At 41.6% G+C, this 7328-nt stretch overlaps 1 pseudogene; it reads left to right on the top strand.

Moving 5' to 3' along the window:
- Window positions 1–1803: 1803 nt before the first annotated feature.
- LOC149234145 (AAA-ATPase At4g25835 pseudogene) lies at window positions 1804–3724 on the top strand (annotated as a pseudogene).
- The last annotated feature ends 3604 nt before the right edge of the window (window positions 3725–7328 follow it).

The raw sequence follows: 7328 nt of genomic DNA, 5'->3' as shown, positions 1-7328 counted from the left end.
AAATGTTATCTCAACTTTTCACACGTGACATGTGAGTGGATGTTGACTTAATGAAATCACACTTTTTAAGAATATCTATGGGAAAACCCTACCATAACATAGTTGTCAAACCAACAATGGGTACAGTTATCCATGAACGCAAGTGAACTCATCATTTATATCATAAACGCAGGTGAACTCATCATTTTTGTTAAGGACAACTACACTATCTAAACTCATTACTCAACTACACCACCTAGAATTAAGCGTTAATGGTCCGTAAGGAAAAAGTCTTCACTCTTGTGAGACGTCTCTATGGTCCCTAAGAAAACAGAGTTCACTCTTGTCAGACGCCGCTATGGTCCTTAAGAAAATAGGTTTACTCTTGTCAGAAGCCTCTATGGTCGCTTAGAAAACAGGCATCTATGGTCCCTAAGAAAAGAGAGTTCACTCTTGTCATACGCTATGGTCGTTAAGAAAACAGGTTTACTCTTGTCAGACGCCTCTATGGTCTGTAAGAAAACAGACTTTACTCTTGTCAGAGGCTTCTATAGTTAGTAAAAAAACAAGCTGTACTCTTGTCAAATACCTCTTGACTTTGAAGTCGTCTAACGAGGTGGAGGAATTGCCCGGACCGTCAAAAGTGGCCAGAATCCAGGCCAAAAAATTGAAAACATCTTGTAGAGGCAATGTTTGAATCATGTTTTTGATGGTGGAAATGGATTCAGCATCATCAAAAACGTCCAACACACCTAAAATTTTGAAGTTTAACAACGAATAACTTGGGTTTACAAAAATCCTTGCCGGATTTTCTCTAAATATAACCGGAATTTCCATAACTTTCCGTGCAACTCCTCCGTCTCGTTAGACTACGTGCTTGACTTTAGATCATTAACCAATTTCTTTATATCCAAAAAAAGCAAACTTTTAACTGAACAAAAATTTATTATTATTTAAAAAAATCTCGATTTACATATATAAAAATATGATTTAAGTAAACCGTCAAAGGGTGAATCGTTATAAACATTACCTTGACTTATTATAAGTGCATGTGATTTTGAATTTCAAGAAATCTTACACAGTTTTAGAACAAGTGCTTTCATGAAATCTTACGCAGTTTTAGAACATCTAACTTTGGGTCTGTACATCATATAAAAATTAGAAAACCATTTTACATAAATAAAAATATTACTTTAAGTAAATAGTCAATAATCAATCGTTATTTGCAATGTTATAAATGTTACCTTGGCTGACTCAAAATCCCTAACTTACATATTGCGAATCGTTATGAATCTCAAATTTACTTATTTTAAGGTAAACAGTCAACCAGTCGTCCAGGGAATCGTCATAAATGTTACCTCGGCTGACTAAAAATCCCAAATTTACGTAAACAGTCCACCGATGAATGGTTATAAATGTTACCTCGGCTGACTAAAAATGAAATGTGAGTGAATGTTTGAATTTATTGGAAGTTGTGGTAAAACTTCAACCTTGAATTAGCTGATTCCTCTCTCTTTTATTGGAAGTTGCAGTTAAACTTCAACCTTGAATAATGTGCTCCTCCCCCTTCCCTCCCTTAGGAATCTATATGTAGAAATATTGCCTAACAAGAAACTAGAAAATTGGTATATAAAGAAACATGGCCAGAAGCACTGCACCTTGTGGATTTGCAGTACACATTGAACTTTGGCTTATTACATGTGAGTGGAAGTTGAATTTTTGGCAGATTCAACCTTGCTGAATCACGTGCTCGTATTTTCTGCGAACTTTCCTCGTGGGTGGGATGATAGAGATACGATCGTCTTTTTCTATTAAAGATAAGATTTGGACCAAGACTTCACGATGCAGTGCTGAAAACATCCTCCTTATTCTGCATTTGTCTTCCCCCCTCCCTGTGAATTAATCCACCCAGCTAACTCCCTTGAAGGTTGAGAAAATGCAGACCGGAATTCCGCAAATATGGTCGCTGATAGGCCTCTTCACTCTCCTCCTCAATATCTTGCCTCCACAAGTCCAAGAACTGGTGAATCAGTGGTTGAATCATTGCTGGACCTATATTCGGAATCGTTTCGATCCCTATTACCATCTCGACATTCCAGAGTTTAATGGGAGTTATGGGGCTAATTCCAATGAGGCGTATGATAACGTGGAGCTCTACTTGCCCGGCCTCGATGTCATTGAGGGAGCTCGAAGACTCACTGTGTTTTGCTCCAAGAACTCCAACTGTGCCGAGTTCTGTCCGGCTTCTGAAGAGGCAGTGGTGGATTATTTCAAGGGAACCACCATTTGGTGGTCTCACCACATTCATTATCATGGCAAGGAAGACCTAATGGAGAGGCGCTGGTTTACCCTCAAGGTAGCCAAGCCAACCAAGACTTTCTTGTCGCAATATTTTGATCACATCGCAGATAGTGCAGCTGAGCTGAAGAGATTGAACAGGGGCAAAACCCTGTACACCAACAATAGAGGAGGGTACGGTGGGGGTGGAACGGGATGGACCGGTGTTCCATTCAAGCATCCCTCCACTTTCGAGTCTCTGGCCCTAGATCCCACGTTGAAGGCCAAGATCATAAGAGACTTGGACCGATTCAAGCAAGGAAAAGAATTTCATAGCAGAGTCGGCCGTCCTTGGAAACGAGGGTACCTTCTGTATGGCCCCCCTGGAACTGGGAAATCCAGCTTGGTTGCGGCCATGGCTAATTATATGAAGTACAACGTTTATGACCTAGAGCTCACAAAGGTTAAAGACAACTCTGAACTTCGCACGCTGCTCATACAGACAACCAATAAATCCATGATTGTTATCGAGGACATTGACTGCTCTTTGGATTTGAGCAACAGGATATCCAAGCCTCCGAAGCTAGATGATGGGAATGGAAATGCAGCAGCAATGGATGATCATGAAGAGAGAAGCGGAAGCCGAATTACACTTTCAGGTATTCTGAACTTCACGGACGGGCTGTGGTCGTGCTGCGGAGAGGAACGAATTATTGTGTTCACAACGAACCACAAGGATAGGCTGGACCCTGCACTGATGAGATCTGGCAGGATGGACATGCACATACACCTCTCCTTCTGTGCTTTTCCTGCATTCAAATGTCTTGCTTTCAATTATTTGCAGATTGAAGATCATCCTCTCTTTTCCGCAGTGGAGGAGAGTATGAGCAGAGGAGCCCAGATGACTCCTGCAGACCTCTCGGAAATTCTGATAGATAACCTGGATGACCCATTCAAAGCATTGAGTGCAGTTATTTCAGCACTCAATGAAAAGAAACCATCTGCAATACCAGAATCCCTTGACCCACATGAAGCAGTTGAAGAAATAATTCCCACACCCCTGCACATTCATGAAGAAGAGGGTATCAGATTTCGGGGAAGGGGAGTTGGACACGAAGGCCCGAAGGTTGTTAAACCTTCTAATGGCTGCGCCTGAAATATTTCTGAAATCTAGTACAAACATAGATCAGTTCATTTTCCTGCAACTCCATGCATCCATCCATCCTTGTTGTGCACGCTTGTTGTCTCGGGTATCTCCCTACTGTTGTTTTTGTTTTGATTTTCCGAGGTCAGTACCAGATGATGGTAATGGACCTTGGATTCGATATATATCTTTTTTGTGATCCTAGTTATATTGATAGTTGCTCTGAGAAGAATCAGTTCAAAGGTGTTTGTTTTCTTATTTCACTCAAAGCGCAGGGATTTTATATAATTTTCCCCTTTTCCAAAAAGTATGGGATATCATTTATGGGCTCCGACTATTGGTTTGATATACCTACTGTGAAATCAGATCTATGTGAATTGTTTCTGACCTTGCAGTGCAGGTAAGCACGCGCATGTATTCAAATTCGCTACAGGTTAAAATTGGATTTCAAATTTTATATGTATACACGCATTGAAATATATCCGGATGGTTTGCATATGAATGACAAATTTTTTTTGAACAATTAGATTGAGTAGAGTTACCGTGCAGTGCAGGTAAGCACGTTCATGTGTTCAAATTCGCTGCACATCTAGCTGGTGATGGAGGGATACATTTTTGATGTTGGTTTTCTTTTATGTACATCATTTAATAATGCTTCCAATATACACATATGTACTAGTTTTTATTAATACAATATCAGCTTTTTCTTCATACTAAAAATAGCTACATATTAAAATTGGATTTCAAATCTTATATGTATATACACGTTGAAATATATCAAATCTTATATGTATGTACGCGTTGAAATATATCCTGATGATTTGCATATGGATGACAATTTTTTTTTCGAACAATTAGGTTGAGTAGAGTTATATATAATAGATGATATATGCATTGAAATATATTTGTATAAATGATAGAGTGGAGGAGTTATATATGATATATGTATTTTGTTGAGGATAATTTGTCGTCATCAAATGCTTGCCATTCATGATAGCACTGTCTCTTAATTCCAAGAGTAAATTATGTAAATTTCTCTGCTAATTGATATGAAATTAGTATGTAATTATCTCTTTTTAATTATAAATAAAGATCCTCACCACAATTACAGTGTGGTGGTTTATTCAACCTTCTCATGGTATCAGATTTCAGGTTCTGTTTGTGTGCAGTCTGAAGGTTGATCGGTGGTCAAGTGTGGAGAAAGAAGACAGCTGCCATCCGAGAGCTATTGAGCTGCTGTTGACCTGTGTTCGGAGCTGATTGAGCTTGCAAGAACAAGGAGCGTTCAATCTGAAGTTTAGGCAGTGGTTTGCAGCTTGTTCCTTGCTTCCTTCTGCCAGTTTTTTTGTTGTTCTATCCTTTCCTCCCCATGGCTACCGAAACCTCCCTTCTTCCTTTCAACACCTTAATTCATATGATCACCATTAAACTTTCCTCCACCAATTATCTCCTTTGGAAGAGTCAACTTCTTCCTCTTCTTGAGAGTCAGAATTTGTTGGGTTATGTTGATGGCACCATCGTACCGCCCCCTCAGTTTAATCCTGCTACTTCTCAGACACCCAATGACAAGCACCTAGAGTGGAAATCTGCAGATCAACGTCTTCTCTGCCTTCTTCGTTCCTCCCTCACCGAGGAAGCCCTGGCAGAGGTTGTTGGCCTCTCTACTGCACGTGAGGTTTGGCTTGCTCTGGAGAACACCTTCAACCACCGTTCGAAGGCCCGCGAAATCCATCTCAAGGACGAACTTCAGCTGATGAAACGCGGCACCAAATCTGTTGCCGACTATGCTCGTGCATTCAAAGCCCTCTGCGATCACCTTCATGCAATTGGTCGGCCCGTTGATGGCACTGATAAGGTGCACTGGTTTCTCCGCGGCCTCGGCACTGATTTCTCCAGCTTCTCCACTGCGCAGATGGTGCTCACGCCTCTTCCCAGCTTTGTCGACCTAGTTTCCAAAGCTGAGAGCTTTGAGATTTTCCAAAAGTCACTCGAGCCCACTGCTCCTCCTGCTGCCGCGTTCACAGCTGCCAGTCGTGGTCCTGAACGGTCAACCCAGCGCAGCTCCTTCCGCAACTTCCGTGGCCAAACCCCTGCAAATCGTGGTCGTGGTAACTCTGCAAATCATGGTCGTCATTCCTCTGGTCCAGGACGTCGCCCTCCCCGCTGCCAAATCTGCCGCCTTGATGGCCATTATGCTGGTCGCTGCAATCAGAGGTATGTTCGCAGTGAGTCAACTGCTCATCTTGCCGAAGCCTTCACTAGTTCCTGTTCTCTCAATGATGCAGCGGTCTCTGATTGGTTCTTGGACACTGGTGCTTCAGCCCATATGTCTAATGACCCATCTCACTTGGACCAGTCCACTTAGTACAATGGTAAGGATTCTGTAATTGTGGGAAACGGTGCCTCCTTACCCATCACACATACTGGTACCCTCTCTCTTGCTCCAAATATTCATTTATTAGATGTCTTGGTTGTTCCCCATATCACCAAAGATCTTCTCTCAATTAATAAATTAACCTCTGATTTTCCCTTATCTGTTACTTTTACTAATAATCGTTTCTCTATTCAGAATCTTCAAATGGGAAAGGTGGTAGCAACTGGTAATAGAGATGGCGGCCTATATGTGCTGGAGCGTAGCAACTCTGCTTTCTTTTTTGTCATTAAAAATAAATCTTTACATGCTTCCTATGATTTATGGCATGCTCGCCTTGGACATGTAAATCACTCTGTTATTTCACATTTAAATAAACAAGGACATCTTTATCTTACGTCTTCATCGCCCTCTCCCACATTGTACAGTACCCGTCAACTTGCGAAAAATCATCGCTTGCCTTATTCACGTAATGAACATAGGTCGTCTCATGTATTAGATCTTATTCATTGCGACTTATGGGGCCCTTCCCCTGTCAAATCCAATTTGGGGTTTGTCTATTATGTTATTTTCATTGATGATTTTTCACGATTCACTTGGCTTTATCCTTTAAAATTCAAATCTGACTTTTATAATGTTTTCACTCAACTTCAAAAATTTGTGGAAACTCAATATTTTGCTCGCATTAAAATTTTTCAAAGTGATGGCGGAGGTGAATTCACTAGCACTAGCTTTCAAACTCATCTTCGTACAGCCGGAATTCACCATCAGCTTTCCTGTCCCTATACACCCGCCCAAAATGGTCGTGCTGAACGCAAACACCACCACGTAACCGAGACTGGCCTAGCCCTTCTTTTTCACTCTCACCTTGCTCCTCGCTTCTGGGTTGACGCTTTTAGCACTGCAGCTTACATCATCAATCGGTTGCCAACACCGCTTCTTGGAGGTAAGTCACCGTTTGAAGTTTTATATGGTTCTTCTCCAAATTATGAAAATTTCCATCCCTTTGGTTGTCGTGTTTATCCTTGTTTACGTGCTTATATGCCTAACAAATTTTCCCCACGTAACATTCCCTGCATTTTTTTGGGTTACAGTCCCTCTTATAAAGGGTTTCGTTGCCTTGACCCCGTCACCTCTCGCTCTATATCACTCGACACGCTCAATTTGATGAAAATCATTTCCCTTTCATCGATACCTCTCATGCTCAGCCCCTTTCTTCTCTACAATTTTCCCACTTTCTGGAACCTCGTAATTTACATACTGACCCTCCTCCGTCATCCCCTGCACCACATTCTCTACATATTACTCAATCCAGATTTAACCCATGTGCTATCTGTACTGATCCAGTGGAAGAACCTTTGTAGGCTACTGATTCCTTTGCAAGCCCCTCTTCATCAGCACCAACTTCTAGTCCACCTCCCATTGAGGCAGGGACCGCTCCTCATGTTCCTGCGCCAACAATTTCGCTAGGCTCTCACCCTATGATCACACGAGCTAAAGCTGGTATTTTCAAAACTCGTCATCCAGCAAACCTTGGTGTCTTGGGCTCATCTGGAC

Source organism: Pinus tabuliformis, chromosome 8 (assembly GCF_031772625.1).
Source record: "Pinus tabuliformis cultivar Carrire ecotype Pingquan chromosome 8, CPIR1, whole genome shotgun sequence".
Taxonomy (NCBI): domain Eukaryota; kingdom Viridiplantae; phylum Streptophyta; class Pinopsida; order Pinales; family Pinaceae; genus Pinus; species Pinus tabuliformis.
Note: the sequence above shows the minus strand (reverse complement) of the source record. Positions and strands in the feature narration are given on the sequence as shown.